General features: G+C 36.6%; 1 protein-coding gene across 1 annotated transcript in view; it reads left to right on the forward strand.

Moving 5' to 3' along the window:
- CF2H8orf34 (chromosome F2 C8orf34 homolog) overlaps positions 1 to 17,051 on the forward strand; it is a 400,043-nt gene that overhangs the window by 270,736 nt on the left and 112,256 nt on the right.

The following is a 17,051-nucleotide window of genomic DNA, read 5'->3' on the forward strand; positions in this document are numbered from 1 at the left end:
TTAAGTGTGAACGAATATCCAACTGTCTCTATTAGGATTTCCTGGCTGACTTGAGGAAACCCGCATAATTAATCATACATTATATTCTGTTTCACTTGCCTAGGCATTTTTTCTTTTTTTCCCAACTATTTTTAGAAGGCTTAAATTCATCGTTTCCATTGGAAGGAAAGGTGAGCAGAACTGACATAAAGAAAAATGGGTAAGGGCCATAAAGAAAAATGCTATCACTTGGTTAAAGTTAAAAATTTTTCATAAAAATTATAATTTCATAAAAATATGAAATTATACATCATATTTATATACAGCTTTAGCTTTACATTAAATTTAATGCAGAAATCTAAACTCACATGGAATCAAATGACATTGCCCAAATCCCCAGTATTACATTCAGCCATAACTATTACCAGTTACGACAAAGTGAAACACATAATAGCTTTCTTAAAATGAAAGTAAACCAACAAATCACTCAATTTCATTATCAAATAATATTTTCCTATTGCAAATTAAAAGGCATTTAAATTCCTTGATTTTAACTATATAGAGGGAGGAAAAAAAGAAAACTCCACAACGACAGCAATAAGATTTAAAACTCATTGTTAATCTGCTATGAAGGAGAAAGATATTCATTCTACTCGTATTTTCTAGAATTTGGGCTTTGGCAGGTTAGACCCTTAAACTTTAGTTAGACCCAGGGCAGGTTATAATTGTTTGCCTGTGACTTTTTTCTTATTAACCTAAAGTTAAATTGTTCTTTTGTAGCTTAAAACTGCTAAGGGGAAAATAGAGTTATAGGTTTGAAAAATTTAACTCAGATGGGGTCATGTCAAAGGGTCCTGTGTCCAGTGTCTCCCAGCTTCCTGAGACCCCTCAGGCATTGCTACTTAGGCACTGCAAAGCCAGCCTGAGAAACTGTAGAACTCCAGCTATGTTTAGCAGTGCTAAATCCCCATGCATCCGCTGTGACTGTTCATTTCTATAAACCCACAAAGGCTGTGACTTATTGCTGGGGGCAGCTGGACAACAGTGAGAGGAAGTTAGAGGAATTCATGTTGGGCACATTCTATAAGGAAGCTCTTTCTCTGGAAATAGCACCCAAGGTAAGTGCACACAAGCAAAACACTCTTGTGGACCTACTTCTTTCCACTCTTAACATCCTGATGCCCGAAGTGTGTACCATTTGACCCCAGTATCAAGAGCTGATGAGAGGAGAAGATGGAAACGATTCGAGTGACTTAAAATCCCATAGCATCCTCTCTGAACAAGTGTGTCCAGAAAAACTAAATCTAAAACCGTTAGCCTTTTGGCAAGAACAATTCCTCAAAACGTTGAGGACATTGGAAGCCACACCGATAGTCCGTTATATAAGAATTCAAATTATTTCACCCAGTTTCCCCAGCGCGTAATGAGTTTACAGATGCCACTGTTGGTGTTCAGTTGTTTATTCATGGAGTAATTGTGAGGTTTAAAGGGGCTGAAGAATTAGCCTCAATGAATCGCCTGCTTGGAACAGCTACAGGTACTTTGTGGAAAATATTTGAATCTCTCATATGTTATTGAACTAGTAGTGTCAGTGATGAATTTTCACTTCCTGTTGTGGGCTTAACCATCATCAGTTCCCTGAATTTTTGTCAAAACAGAAGCTGAATATTCCGACTTGCTCTACCACACATTGGTTTGATGACCTGTTAGTGGTAAAGTTTTCTTGCAATTTTTTTTAGCTAAAGGCTAAGATTAAAGGTTTTCTGAATGAGAAGAATCACCTTCAAACACTCTTATTGGACACTGAATAGTTTTGGAAATTAGCTCTTCCTTCAGACTTGATAACGTTTCCTCAAGAATTCAACCGAACATTACAAGGCAAAGCAGTGCTTATATGAAAACCTTATATTTTGTAAAGTCATTTTGATGACAACTAATGTAGTTTGAATTAAATCACATCAAACTATTTTATATGCTTGTGTTTTATAGGCTCATGAATTAATATTAGCATTGGGTAGTATCTATCTGTGTAAAAAGACATTTTGAAAGGTGAAATACATAAGATCTCATTACAGAATCAGCATTAACAGGTGAAAATTTGCTATCGATTTTGATGAAGGGGGAGCTCAATTTTGGGAAATTTTATCCTCTCCCCCCTCTAACAATTCATTCTCATTAATAGATCTGTATTACAAACGACTGTAATTGGTTATTATATTTTGAATTTAAGCACTAAAAACTTGTGGAAAATTAGCATCATTTTTATTTACAGATATTCAGGTATTCACCCTGTGGCTCAAAGAGTCAACATGCTGTATTCAAACACACTGTTTTAATTCACTTATCAGATTTCATGGTTATCACCTTTTATATTTTAATTGTTTCTTGTAAAGGCACCTTTCCAAACAGATAATCCTTGACACACTCAGATCTCTGTAATTGTTTTCAATAAGATAGCATTATAATTAATTTGTAACACAGGAATCAGTCCCTTGATACAGTATGAGGATGTGGATGTGGTCTTTTACTCTTATGAGCATTTTAGAGTTTTCTGAGGATTCTTCTCCAAGTTTTCTGTTTCTTCCCTCTTGAAGTCTTTAATGAGTTTCTGCAACTTCTACTGGGTATTGGTGAGGATGATTCTTAAATTTTTTTAAATGATTATTTATTTTTGAGACAGAGAGACAGAAAATTACTAGGCGAGGGGCAGAGAGAGGGAGACACAGAATCTGAAGCAGGCTCCAGGCTCTGAGCTGTCAGCACAGGGCAGGATGCAGGCCTCGAACTCACGGCCTGTGAGATCATGACCTGAGCCAAAGTCAGATGCTCAACCGACTGAGGCACACAGGCGCCTGAGGATGATTCTTAAAGAGCTTTGTTTTTCTTCCTACAGCTTTTCTTCTTACAGCTTTGTTTTTCTTCTTACAGCTTTATCTCTTTCTGAGATAGGATGTGGATATTTCAGGACATCCTTGTCCTGGGTTAAACCAAGGAGGTCAAATAAATTAAAGACAAATAAAGGAAAAGAAAGAAAAGGCCTTGGATTCTCTCCTCACCCTAGAATTGAGGAATACATCTAGAAACCTCAGTAGCCTAAGGACAAGAATAGTAAATTTCTGTTTCTGTTTGCTTGTTTGCTTGTTTTTTTTTTTTCCCTCGTGAGAGGAATAACACAGGTAATAGAAAGTCAAAGAGGCACACAGGTTCAGTTTATGATTTCTGCCTGAAACAACAACAAAGTCTTTTTGATCGGAAAACTTCCCTAGTACGAATCATAGCCAAACCTTCCTGAAAATGGAAGAAAATAAGGAAGAAAATATGAAAATAAGAACTTGTCCATGTCCTATAGGCTGCCTGTTCTCTTCCTAGTGTGTGCATTGCTCAAATCCTACCTGGAGCATGACAATTTCTTATATATATATATAGATATATATATAAGAAATATATATATATATATAAAGATATATATATATAAAGATATATATAATATATATAATATATATATTTATATATAAAGATATATATATATAAAGATATATATATATCTGTATATATAGATATAGATATCTATATCTATATATCTGTATATATAGATATAGATATCTATATCTATATCTATATATCTCTATATATATCTATATATATATATGACTATGAACTCAGTATCAGTATCTTGAAATATGGCTTATGTCATTTCATCAAGATCTGCAGGCAGGAGTAACTGAGAGAATGTTCTCACCCAGTTTCCGGTGTGAAGATCTTGAGCAAATGAGACATATGTCTACATTTCCTAGTCTTAGGGCGGTAGCAGTAGAGATGGTGAGAAATTTTCAGAATTAGAAATCCTTTGAAAATAGAGCTGACAGAATTTGCCGTTAGACTTAAATGATGTGTAAAGGGATAAAGGGAAGAATCACTGATGACCACGTATTTGCCCATTACTGGAATATGGTGTACCATTGGTGAGATAGAGAAGATAGGAGGAGCTTGTTGAGGATGGTGAGGAATTAGAAGTTTTTGCACATGTTAAATTTGAGGTTCTTATTGTACATATGCGGTCAAAATCTCTCCCGGCAACAGAATGGACAGTTAATGAGTGAAAGGTTATATTCTCTTTCAGCAGTGTGAAAGAAATGAAAGAGTTTGCCATGTCTTTCCAGTACAGGCTTTGTGATGGATTGTCACTGGCATTGGGATTAATCAGCTGCCTTTATCAGAAGTCACCTCATGTCTCACAACTCTTCACCTATCCCAGCATGGCTGGTTCAGGACCTACCATAATCTGCTTGACTTGCATATCCTTTTTTTTTTTTTTAAGTTTATTTATTTACTTTGAGAGAGAGAGAGAGAGAGCACATGCATAAGCAGGGGAGGGGCAGAGAGAGAGAGAGAGAGAGAGAGAGAGAGAGAGAGAATCCCAAGCAGGCTCCACATTGTCAGTGCAGAGCCTGACTAGGAGCTCCATCTCATGAACCTTGAGATCATGATCTGAGCTGAAATCAAGAGTTGGATGCTTAACTGACTGAGCCACCCAGGTGTCCTGCATTTCCTTTTTTTAAAAGCATTTATCATTCTTTTAGTCTTATTAGAGTAATAAGTCTATGAGAGTAGGGACCAAGTCTGTCTTAGATAACTGATATAGCCCCAATATCTTAAATAATTCTTGATCCACATGAGATAGTCAATAAATACATGGATGAACCGAAGATTAGAGGAATATCAACTGAATCTCTCTCTACTTCTTTCTCTCTGTGTCTCTTTCCATTTGTATTTCCATCTCTATCTCTAGATTCATCTTTCTTTCTCCCTAGCAACATCTCTGTGTTTACCCCCCAGATTCTACCATCTGTTGGGCAGACCAATGTAGATGGTCCTGGTACCTGGATGCCCCATGTTTAAAATATCCTTAGAGCTTACGATCTTTCTCTCTCAGAGTTCATATTATAGTCTTTAAAAAGACATTGGTAACTTCTCCCCAAGTAATGTGCTTACCAGAGATTAGTCATTGAATTGGGGTAATGAGATCTATAATTAACTTCTGGTCATGGGCTCACCTGTATGTTAGGGGAAGAGACATCACTTATTTGAAAATTTCAACAGTGTCATGAGAAGTCGTGGAGAAGCATTTACCAAAAGAAAGAGATTTAGCACAAAATAATAGCATGACCATCACATTAAAATAAAATCAATAAAATGTTCTATTTATAGAGAGCTTTAAATTATAGAAAGTATTTTGAAAAGCATGAATTCATTTAAAGACAATCCTCATAATTTTTATATCAACTGTACAAGTGATGAAACTTGATCAAGAGAATTTGAGTAACTTCTCACACAGCTAATAAATGTCTTTGGTGGGCATGAACCCAGGGCTTTCGAATCAATATTCAATATTCTTTCAGCTATAGTACACTGCTTCTGTAAAACACTCTGAAACTCAATATCATTCCTAATCTTCCATTTTCTACCTTGGGATTAATAATAGCCCTTTGTGATTTTCTTGCCACTAACACTGTATCACCTGGGACCTTCTTTAAAGTTCCTTTTGCATCCAACACACTTGAGTTGCTATCCATAGCTACCTTGGTAATGCTTTCCTTCTTCCTGTCTCAGTGCCCAGTGTCTTTACCTTGACCCAGTCCCTGGAGGCCCTGGATTCTTCTCCCTTCATGGATCCAATCTCTATTCCCAAGTAGTCTTCTCCCCTTCAAATGTGAAAATTCATGTGATGTGATTCTAGATTCTTTCTGTACCAAGTCAGCATGACAAAAGTTTAGCAGTTAAGTCCTGAAAAGTGGAATCTTCTTTTGGAGTTTAGTAATAAGAGTAAAAAGTAGGTATGGGACAACAGCTTGAGGAAATAGTAATTTTATCTCCTTATTTTTTATTTTTTATCTTCTGCCCTAAACCCCAGCTAAACTGGGCTTCTCTCTTTTCCCATAAATGTTCTGTGTGTGTACCCCATATTCTTTCTTCCAAAATAAGGTCACCACACTCTGCATGGAAGACTTCTCCCTTACTCACAACCCACAAACATAGCCAAATACTCTTCTTCCAGCACAGTTCATATTTGCTTCCTTCCTTTTAAAGTTCACTCAGTACTTTTAAATCGAAAACAATTACCTTTGTTATCCTCCTGCTTAATTGTTTTTTAAGTTTATTTTAAAGAGACAGAGAGCACCCAAGTGGGGATGGGCAGAAAATCCCAAGGAGGCTCCACACTGTCAGCACAGAGCCCAAGGTGGGGCTCAAACCCACAAACCGTGAGATCATGACCTGAACCAAAATCCAGAGTCAGGTGGTCAGCTGACTGACTGAGCCACCCAAGCACCCACTCCTGCTTACATTTATCTTCACTTCTGCTCTTGGTCACTTTCTCACTAATTGTTATCTACTTTATTCTCCTCTCTTAGAGAAGAAGTTGTGGCAACATATACATTAATTCATCTTATATCCATTTTGGAGTTCCAGCAGTTTACAAGGGATATGTTTGGAATGACTATCATTCCTGTCACATTGCCTACATGCTTAATAAAGGGGAGAGGGTTGGGGCCATGGTTAAGAGCTGAAATAAATAAAAATTTTGTAGTGAAGTCTGAAAGCTGTCGACAGTTTTCCATACTGGGTAGTAGTGAGTATAAATTTCTAATCTGATGGTTTGAAATTGTCTTTGCTGTGTTCTCAAATTTTTTTAATTTGTTGTTTTTATTCACCTGCTTCCAGCATTTTTTTTCTTTAAGAGGAAGCATGCATTATGTCCACCTTCTCCAGCCCACATACATTTTTTTCCATAATAACAGTATCAAAATACTTTTCTTTGAATCTTAGTAAGTTAGGAGATTTTACCATTTAAAAAAACATCACTTCGTAAAACTCACACTTTTCTTATGATTTACTTTTCTTCTTACTGTAATAAACCACTTAATGGTTTCTTCAGAGACGCCATGAGTAATAAATTTTAGTTTTTGTGTCTGAAATGTCTTAAATACTTCCTTCCCTTTGAATAATGGTTTATCTAATGATTAGTGTTTCATTCCACTTGTGGGTGTTTCTGTATTGTTTCTCTATATAATTATTATTCCTTCATAGGTAATCTTTATCTCCGGAAACTCTCAAATTCTTTTCTTGCTTGATATTCAACTCCCATTTAATGTAAGACCATCAAAATTCATGTTTTCCACCTGAGACTCATGGCTCTCCTATTTTGGTAAGGTGCTCAGCCAACTCTTTCTGTGAATATTTACTCTCCCCTATTCCTTCTTTTCTCTCCTTCAGGCATCCATCTAGAGCTTCTCAATCTACTCTGTACATCTTCTTATGCCTCTTAGATATTTTTAGATCTCATTTTCTCATTCTCTTTTAATTTCTTTTTCTTACTTTCAAGTAACCAAATTGTCTCTTTACGTCCAGTTTAGATTAAATATCTCTATGTTCTTAGAATTTACTCTTTCCCTCCCTTACCATACATGGTTTACAATCTTTTTTCTTTCTTTCTTTGAGATCCTTAAATATACATATTTAAAGTCTTGGGGTTTTTTGTTCTGTGTTGTTTTTAGGCAGGATATATTCTTAACATCGTATTTTTAGTTGGTTGGTGATTTTTCATGGCACGCATTTTATGCATAAACTTTAAAGTTTTTGTAAATTCATCAAGAAAGGGAGGCCCCTCGCTTCCTCTTCCTTACCCCTGTCTGTTTTGCTGGCTTTTCAGTCTCCTGCATCCACCCCTCTCTGGGGTGACCAGTGTAACACTACTATAGTGTAATACAAGACCTTGCATTGGAGGCTCAGGGCTCCAAGCCAGCAGATGGCTTGGTTGGGTTTCTCGCTGGTGGCTGTTTCTGCTTCCTTGAGTCATCTCTGGTTCTACAGATGTACAGTGGTTTACCGATAGGGCATCTCATTCAGCCTTATCTCCTGCAGTAAGCCTTCAAGAACAGGATATTTTGCATACGTGTCCAGCCTCTTCTGCTTCTTGCTGGTGCTGGGCAAGTGGTGATTTTAAATGCCTCCTGTTTGCCAACTTAATGTGTTTCCATTTAAGTCCGTGATAGTGCTTTATCTTGTACTGAGCATGGTTCTATCTTTTAAAATGTTTTAAAGCGTATTTTATCTCTTACCAGTGTATGTGTGTGGGTGCAGACAGCAGATTTTTATGTAAATTTACTCTATCATCTTCACTTGAAGTTATCTCATTGATTAAATACTTCCCTATCCATACACACAAACATTCACGGAAGTAGGTGAATGGGGTCATTGGACAAATATGCTGAGAATTAAAACTAAGATTTTCTTGGAGAAAATACTTATAGGGATAGGAGGGAAGCAAATCAGAGCATCTTTAATATGACCACGTATATAATTAAAAATATTTTTTAATTGTGCTAGTCATAGACCTTCATGTTATAAGAATCAGAAACTTTAGTGGGATTTACTTTAGCTAATGAGGGTTTAAGATAAGGATGTTTGGGAAGAAATAACAGAATAGTTCGGTCTCACTGACATTTGGAATATTGCTCATGACTGTTTTGGATACATCAGCTTCACTAGTAGCCCAACAACAGCCCGAACAGGACACCATTCTCTCTGGACTTCTCCAAATCTGCTTCTATGTCAAGGTACTCTGTTAATAAGTAATTGATTTCAACTTTTGCAGTCTGCTTCCTCCTGGATTTTAATGCCTCCTGGCAGCTGCTTATGGTCTCCTTGTGCCTCTCTATTTCTACTGTTATAGAATAAATATTTGTTACTCCTGTAAAATGCATGTGTTGAAGTTTTAAACCTCCAACGATGTTTAAGAGGTAATTAGGTTTAAATGAGGTCATGAAGTGGTACCCTCATGATGGGATTAATGCCTTTATAGGAAGAAGAAGGAACAGGAGAGCTCTGTCTCCAAATGCACACAAAGAAGAAGTCATTTGAGAACTCAATGAAATGGTGGTCGGCTGCAAACCAGGAGGGGAGCCCTTACCAAGAACCAAATCTAATGCCACCCTTACCTGGCACCCAGCCTATGGTATTTTGTTATAGCAGCCTGAGATAAGAAACCTTTAGGATCATGCCTTTCACTAAATCTTACCTACAGATTCCTAGAGAGGGAATCTGATGGATTACCACCAGGCACCATTTGGTATTGTGTCTACCCTTGAAAAGCAGAGTTCTTATTCTATACCATTTTGACACCAGTGCCTCAACTTTAGTGATCCCTAGTATAATCTTCTGGAATCAAGGGATCTAGAGCTATTTTGTACAAAATGAGGGTATATAGGTTTCGGTAGCCTTATGAGCACCTTGCCCAGACTTCTAAATTTAGTGACTTAGACTTTTTGTTCAAGAAAATGAAAAGTATTGCATTACCATTTTTTAATAATTTGTCATTCGTTTGTAACAAGATTAACCAGATGCCCCTTCCTTCCTCCTGTAGCTTGCATGCATTAGTGTGCCCCAGTCCATACTCAGAGAAAGCACCATGGAAAACATAGCATGTCACATCCTGTTGCATTCACGGGAGGATGTGCTGATGGCAGAGTAGCTGCTGCACTGGGAGATTCCTATTTTAATATGATTCACAATGCCCATTAACCATAGAAGTGTTACATGATGGGCTACAATTCACATTTTAAACCATGCAAAGTAAGAATCTTTCTCATGGAGATCCTAGACTATCTTAATATGTTTATAATGGAGAGAATACCTAGAATTTAGATTTATAAAAACATAATCTAATATGATACTCAAGGAACAGGCTATGCTGTAAAAGCTAATTCTCTACCATAGCTTCAGCCAGGAAAATGTGGGTTCAATTTAGTAATGTCATAGGGTTGGAAGAAAAATCATTGCCGAGATGAAATTCACATTTGTGTGGAACAGTCCACTCCTTCAAGTGAGTTAATATAGAGGTATTTATGGTATGTCTTAGTAAGTCCATTTTGATTTAAAATACAGATGGAAATAAGAAAGGCAACTTCCAATTGTGGAGGCAGGCAATGTGCAGCAGTGAGTATGTCCAATTATCTGGATATTTTAGTAAAGTACCTATTATGGCGAGTGGGAGGATTGTCCTTTGGGTCCAATCACCCCATTTTATTACCTTCCCTGAAAGGAATTCATGAGATAATTACCTGACTCTCTACTCAGAATTCTCTGGCTCTCGGAGAAGTGGGTAGGAAAGAGAGCCACATTCTTTTCTGCACAGCTGCCTCACCTCCATCCAGCCGCAGCTCTCCTTTAGTGTTGCAGAGAGGCAGCTGGCTGATATGTGTTGCAGCTAAGGCTTCCTTCCTACATTTGCCAGAAGCATTGAATCCTTCTTACCTGTGAATACAGTGCCAGCCCTTTCCACCTTTCTCTCTTAGATCATTTATGCCATTTTTCCCTTGCTCCTGACCAGCAATCACGCTGGCCTTCTGGCTTTTCCTCTAACAGGTGAAGTGCATTTCAGTCTTGCTCTGGGACACTGCTATTTCCCCTGATAGATGTGGGCTTCCTCAGACCTTGCATGGTCTACTCCTTCATTTCCAATGAGAGTGGCCTTTCCTGATCCCAAATCCATCACTCTCGCTCTCCTTACCTGATTTTTTTCTCCAAGTTTCACACTTATTTCTTTCACTGCATGCTTCCTCTGTTTTCCCCTGCTAGAAGACCAGCTGCGTGAGGCCAGGAATCTTGGCTGTTTTGTTCACTGCTCTAGTTCCAGCACCAAGAATAGTGCTCAGAATACATATAATTATTGAATGGTTGAATAAAATAGTGCATAAGCTATATTACTTATTAAAATTAAGAATAACTGTTCATTTTTATCAGTCAGGCTCCTTATGAGGTATTTTTTTTCTAAACACTTTATATGCTTTAACTCACTCAATCCTGACAATATCAGAAAGGTTAGGTAATTTACCCAATGATGCACAGCATGTAAGTTGCAGCAAGAAGTCTTGCTCCAGAGTAAGGACTCTTTCTTCCTTTGCTGCCAACAATGGGGAGAGGTAGGTAGGTGTAGGGGGAGGCTGGGAAGGGAGGGAAAGATGTGGCTGTGTGGCCTGTGCCTATTGCAGTGAGCCAAATTTTCTATATGAAGTTATTCTGTCACTTTCTCCTTAGCATGATAAATATTCAGTAAGAGTGAGTTGGTCAGTGTTACTTCGCTGCTGTGGTCCTAGTCCCCTTGGCGTGTACAATCTAAACACACACTGACGTTTAAGCTAGAATGAAGGCATACTAAGAGTAATCAATAAGTTTGAAATGCTTCCAACCAGTGAATAACTTCACTATAATTATTTAGTCAGGGATGTGTACATGAAAAAAAGAAAATTTGGACTTCAGATTCACTATGTTAGACTTTGTGGTGGTAGCAGGATTCAAAAGACCCTGAATCTGCCTCTCATGAGGTGACCAGAAAATCATCACAAATAGACACAGATTGCATTTGACTCATACAGTTTTGAAATAAAAAATTTGTTCTCCTTGAGAAGGTTTATCCCAAATTATATTTTCACTTGCCTACAAATAGAAACAAATTTAGAAAAAATAAGCTGATTACTGTTTTTCTTGGCTTTAATATGATTTTTGCTTTTTAAAATAGCTTAGGGGCACTTAGGTGGTCAGTTGGTTGAGCATATAACTCTTGATTTCAGCTTAGGTCATGATCTCACTGTTTGTGCTGACAGCACAGAGCCTGCTTGAGATTCTCTCTCCCTCTCTCTCTCTCTGCCCCTCCCCTGCTCATGTTCTCTCTCTCTCAAAATAAATAAATTAATTAAAAAACAAACAAATAAAGTGAAGTGGCTTAAATTTGGAATAAGAAGTGGGCCCTGGGTGGCTCATTTTGGTTAAACGTCCAACTTCGGCTCAGATCATGATCTTGTGGTCTGTGAGTTCGAGCCCCACATCGGGCTCTGTGCTAACATCTCAGAGCCTGGAGCCTGCTTCAGATTCTGTGTCTCCTCCTTTCTCTCCTCCTCCCATGCTCATGCTCTGTCTCTCAATAATAAATAAACGTTAATTTTTTTTTTAATTTGGAATAAGAAAATGCCACTTTTTATCTTTATTATTTATCATCTTTCCATGATAAAAATAAAATAAACCTCTATCCAGGCTAACTAAGAAAAAGGAGAGAGGACACAAATTATTACTAACTCAGAAATAAAAGAAGGGAATAATTACAGATCTGTAGACATTAAAAAGATAATAAAGGAATACTATGACAACTCTATGACCATAAATTTGATAACCTAGATAAAATGGACCAATTCCTTGATAGATGAAATTTACCAAAACTCAAGATAGAAGAAATAGATAATATGAAAAGGCCTTTATTTATTAAAGAAATGGAATCAATAATTAATAAGCCTCCAAAACAGCACCAGACTGAGATAGGATCACTGATGAATTCTACCAAATATTTAAGGAAGAAATGCCACCAATTCTCTAATCAATTTCTCCACCAATTTCTTTCAGAGGATAGAAACAGAGATCTCATTCTATGAGGTCTGACTTACCCTAATAACAAAATCAGGCAAAAAATATTATTAAAAAAGAGAACTACAGACCAATATTTCTCATGAACATGTATGCAAAAGTCCTCAAAACATATTAACAGGTTGAATCCAACAATGTATCAAAAAAATTATAAACCATGACCAGGTAAGATCTGTCCTGGATGTGTAAAGCTGGGTTCAACCTTCAAAAATCAATCAACACAATTAATCACATCAACAGACTAAAAATGAAAAATCTCATGACCAAATCAAGGGATACAGAAAAGCATTTGATAAAATCCAACACCCATTCATGATAAAAACTCTCAGTAAACTAGAAATAGAGGTGAAATTCCTCAACTTGAGAAAGAATATCTACAAAAACAAAATTTACAGCTAAAGTCACACTTAATCTGAGAAACTCAAAGCTTTTCCACCAAGATTAGGTACAAGGCAAACACGTTCTCTATCATCAGTCCTTTTCAACACTGTGCTTCAAGTTCTAGCTAATGTAATAAGGAAAGGAAATAAAAGATATACCAATTGGGAAGGAAGAAATAAGACTGTCTGTTCATAGTGACATGATCATCTATGTAAAATATGTGAAACAACTGAGAAAATCTCCTGGAACAAATAAGCAATTATAGCAAGGTTGCAGGATACAGATTGGTATACGAATGTCAATTGCTTTCCTAAATAACAGTGATAAACAAGTGAAAACTGAAATTAAATACATAATATCATTTACATCTTCACCCCCCAAAATGAAATACTTAGGTATAAATCTAACAAAATATGTATAAGATCTATATCAGGAGAACTGCAAAACTCTGATGAATGAAATTAAAGAACTAACTAAATGGAGAGGTATTCCATGTTCATGAATGGGGAGGCTCAATATTATCAAGATGTCAGTTCTTCCCAACTTAATCTATAGATTCAATTGTAGTCTCAGTCAAAATCCCAGCAGGTTCTTTGTGGATTTCTACAAACTGATTCTAAAGTTTACATGGAGAGGCAAAAGATACAGAGTGGCCAACACAATATTGAGAAAGAAATATAAAGTTGGAGGACTGACAGTAATCTACCTCAAGGCTTAACCATAAGTCTAAATTTATCACGATAGTGTGGCATTGGTGAAAGCACAAAGAGATCAATGGAGCAGAATGGAGAACCCAAAAGTAGACCCATATGACTATAGTTAACTGATCTTTGACAAAGGAGTAAAGGTAATAAAATGGAGCAAAATGATTTTACACAAGTGGTATTGGAACAACTGGACATCAACCTGCAGAAAACAAGTTTAGACACAGACATTAAACCCATCACAAAAATTAACTCAAAATGAATCATAGAGCTGAATGTAAGGTGCAAAACCATAAAACTCCTAGAAGATAACAAGGAAGAAAACCTAGATGACCTTGGGTAAAATGATGCCTTTTTAGGTACAACACAAAAATACTGTCCATGAAAGAAATAACTGATAAACTGGACTTCGTTAAAATTAAAAACTTCTGCTCCATGGAAGACAATGCCAAGAGACAGAAAAGGCAAGCCACAGAGAAGATAAGCCAGAGTAAATACTTGCTAAGGCATATCCAATAAAGAACTACTATCCAAAATACACAAAGAACTATTAAATCTCAACAATAAGAACACAAATAACTGTATTAAAAAATGGGCCAAAGACTTTAACAGACATTTCACTAAAGAAGATACACCGGTGGCAAATAAGCATATGAAAAATGCTCCAGGGGTGCCTGGGTGGCTCAGTTGGTTAAACATCCAACTCTTTTTTTTTTTTTTTTTTTTTTTAAGCATCCAACTCTTGATTTCAGCTCAGGTCATGATCTCACAGTCGTGAGAACAAGTCCTGCATTAGGTTCTGTGCTATTTGGGATTCTCTCTCCCTCTCTCTGCCCCTCCTCCACTCACACTTGCGTGTGCTCTCTCTCTGTCTCTCAAAATAAATGAACTTAAAAAAAAAGAAAGAAAAATACTCCAGAGCAGATGTTATTAGGGAAATGCAAATTAAAACAGCAATATACAATTACCTACCTATTAAAAAGGGCCAAAATCTGGAACACTGAACACCAAATGCTGACAAGGATTTGGAGCAACAGGAACTCTCATTCATTGATGGTGGGAATGCAGCATCGTGTGGCGACTTTGGAAGATAGTTTGGTGACTTCTTACATAAGTAAACAGTCTTACCATATAATCCAGCAATTGTGCGCCTTAGTATTTCCCCAGATGAGTTGAAAATTTATGTTCACACATAAACTTGTGAATGGATGTTTATAAGAGCTTTTTTCATAATTGCCAAAATTTGGAAGCAACCAAGATGTTCTTTAGTAGGTGAATGGATAGATAAACTGTGGTACAACTAGACAATGGAATATGATTGAGTGTTAAAGAAGAAATGAGCTATCACGCTGTCAAAGGCATGGACAAAACTTAAATGCCTATTGCAAAGTGAAAGGAGACATTCTGAAAGACTAAACGCTGTATGATTCCAACCGTATGACATTATGGAAAAGACAAAACTATGGAGACAATGAAAAGATCAGTGGTTGCCACAGGCGAGGTGGACTGGAAGGAATGAATAGGCAAACCGCAGAGGATATTAACTCAGTGCAAAGTTTTTGTATGATACCATAATGATGGATACATGTCATTATACATATATTGCCCATACTCATGGGCAACACCAAGAGTGAACCCTATTGTAAACTATGGACTCTGGGTGAGTATGATGTGTCAGTGTTGGCTCATCAGTTTTAGTAAATGTATCACTTTTGTGGGGGATGTTGATCACGGGGAGGCTGCACACTTGTGGGGACAGGAGTTTATGAAAAATATCTCTACCTTCTCCTAAATTGAGCTGTGAACTTTTACCTGTTAAAACAACAACAACAACAACAACAACAACAACAAAAACAACAACCCACTAAGCTTTAATAAAATTTTAATGAAGAAAATAAAATACATCTATTATTTGTGGTAGGGGTTGCTATACCACTATCATTTATGTTAATTTGCTGCTCATTTGTTTAAAGATTTATTTTTGCATGTAAAAAAGAATAATTTTAACTGTGAAAGAACAGATCTCACAAAACTCATAGTGATAGTTATCACAAGATCTAAGAAGCCTCTTAGAGCCCAAATATGATTAATTTTCCTTGCAAATAAATCAAGTGAATTTTGTCTTCCTTATTTGTTTTATTAGCTTATTAAGTAGCATATATATAATAAAATAACAAACTAAAAATCTTATAACCCCTTTGTTCCATCAAAATATGTGTATTTCTTAATGTTTACCAAATGATTTTATACCTTAAAAGTAAAATAAAAAAAAAAAACTTTGTGGAAATATTTTTTACTTTCTCTTTTTAAAATGAATCAAATGAGGGGCGCCTGGATGGCTCAGTCTGGTTAAGCATGTGACTTTGGCTCAGGTCATGATCTCACGGTTTGTGAGTTTGAGCCCTGTGTTGGGCTGAGAGCTCAGAACCTAGAGCCTGCTTCAGATTCTGTGTTTCCCTCTCTCTCTGCTCCTCCCCTCCCACTCGTTCTTCCTCTTTCTCTCTCTCTCTCAAAAATAAAACATAAAAAAATAAAAAAAATAAAATAAGATAAAATAAAATAAAATGAATCAAATTAGGTAAGAACCAAAGTTGCCCAAATTAGATATCCCCGGCCTTAATTTTCAAATCCTTAATTTTAGGAAAGACTCATTAAACAGACGATTAATGTCAACAGTTCAGTTATTATCTCAGTGGTTATAGAATTGTTTTCTCTTACGTACCAGGTTTTCCTGCTGAGTCAGGTCCGGGAGCAGCTGTTTTTGTAGCAACTTGGCTAAACTTAATCAACATTTTTTGAATGCCTACCTTGTTCAAGGAACCATGGTACTAACTAAAGAAAAAAATAAGACTTCATCTAGGATGCGGTCTCATGAGCCAAATGTGATAAATACTTCAATGACTATGATTCAAAACTGGCCTGATACTGTTCATTGTTCTGGACCCACTTTAAGTCATTTTTTTATTTTAATTATTTTAAATAAGTTGTTTTCCTTTTTTTAAAGTTTTTTTTTTAAGTTTATTTATTTATTTTGAGAGAGAGAGAGAGAGAGCATGAGTGGGGTAGATGAGGAGAGAAAATCTCAAACAGGCTTTGCACCACCAGCACGGAGCCTGATGCAGGGCTCGAACTCACAAACCTGAGCCAAAACCAAGAGTCGGACGCTTAACTGACTGAGCCACCAGGCATCCCTGATCTATTTTTATTATTAATGAAAAATATTTATACTAATATTTTAGCCAATTATCCTAATATGTGAATAGGTGCTTAAAAATAAGCCAATATTCTAATTACTAGGGGATAAATAGGTGACTGAAAAGAACGCTGTCCAGGGTAAATGTTTCTGCTTAGGATAAAGGAACCTGAATTACTCTATCACAACTGATCAACAAGCACACTTTGAAAGAGGCTTCATAAAGACACGAAATCAAATCCCTTTCTAACAGCTTTAATTCAGCAAAATAAAACCAGAAGAGAAAATGAAATGCCCTTATGAAACATTTAACAATGCAAAGC

The sequence above is a fragment of the Panthera tigris genome, chromosome F2, assembly GCF_018350195.1.
Source record: "Panthera tigris isolate Pti1 chromosome F2, P.tigris_Pti1_mat1.1, whole genome shotgun sequence".
Lineage (NCBI taxonomy): Eukaryota > Metazoa > Chordata > Mammalia > Carnivora > Felidae > Panthera > Panthera tigris.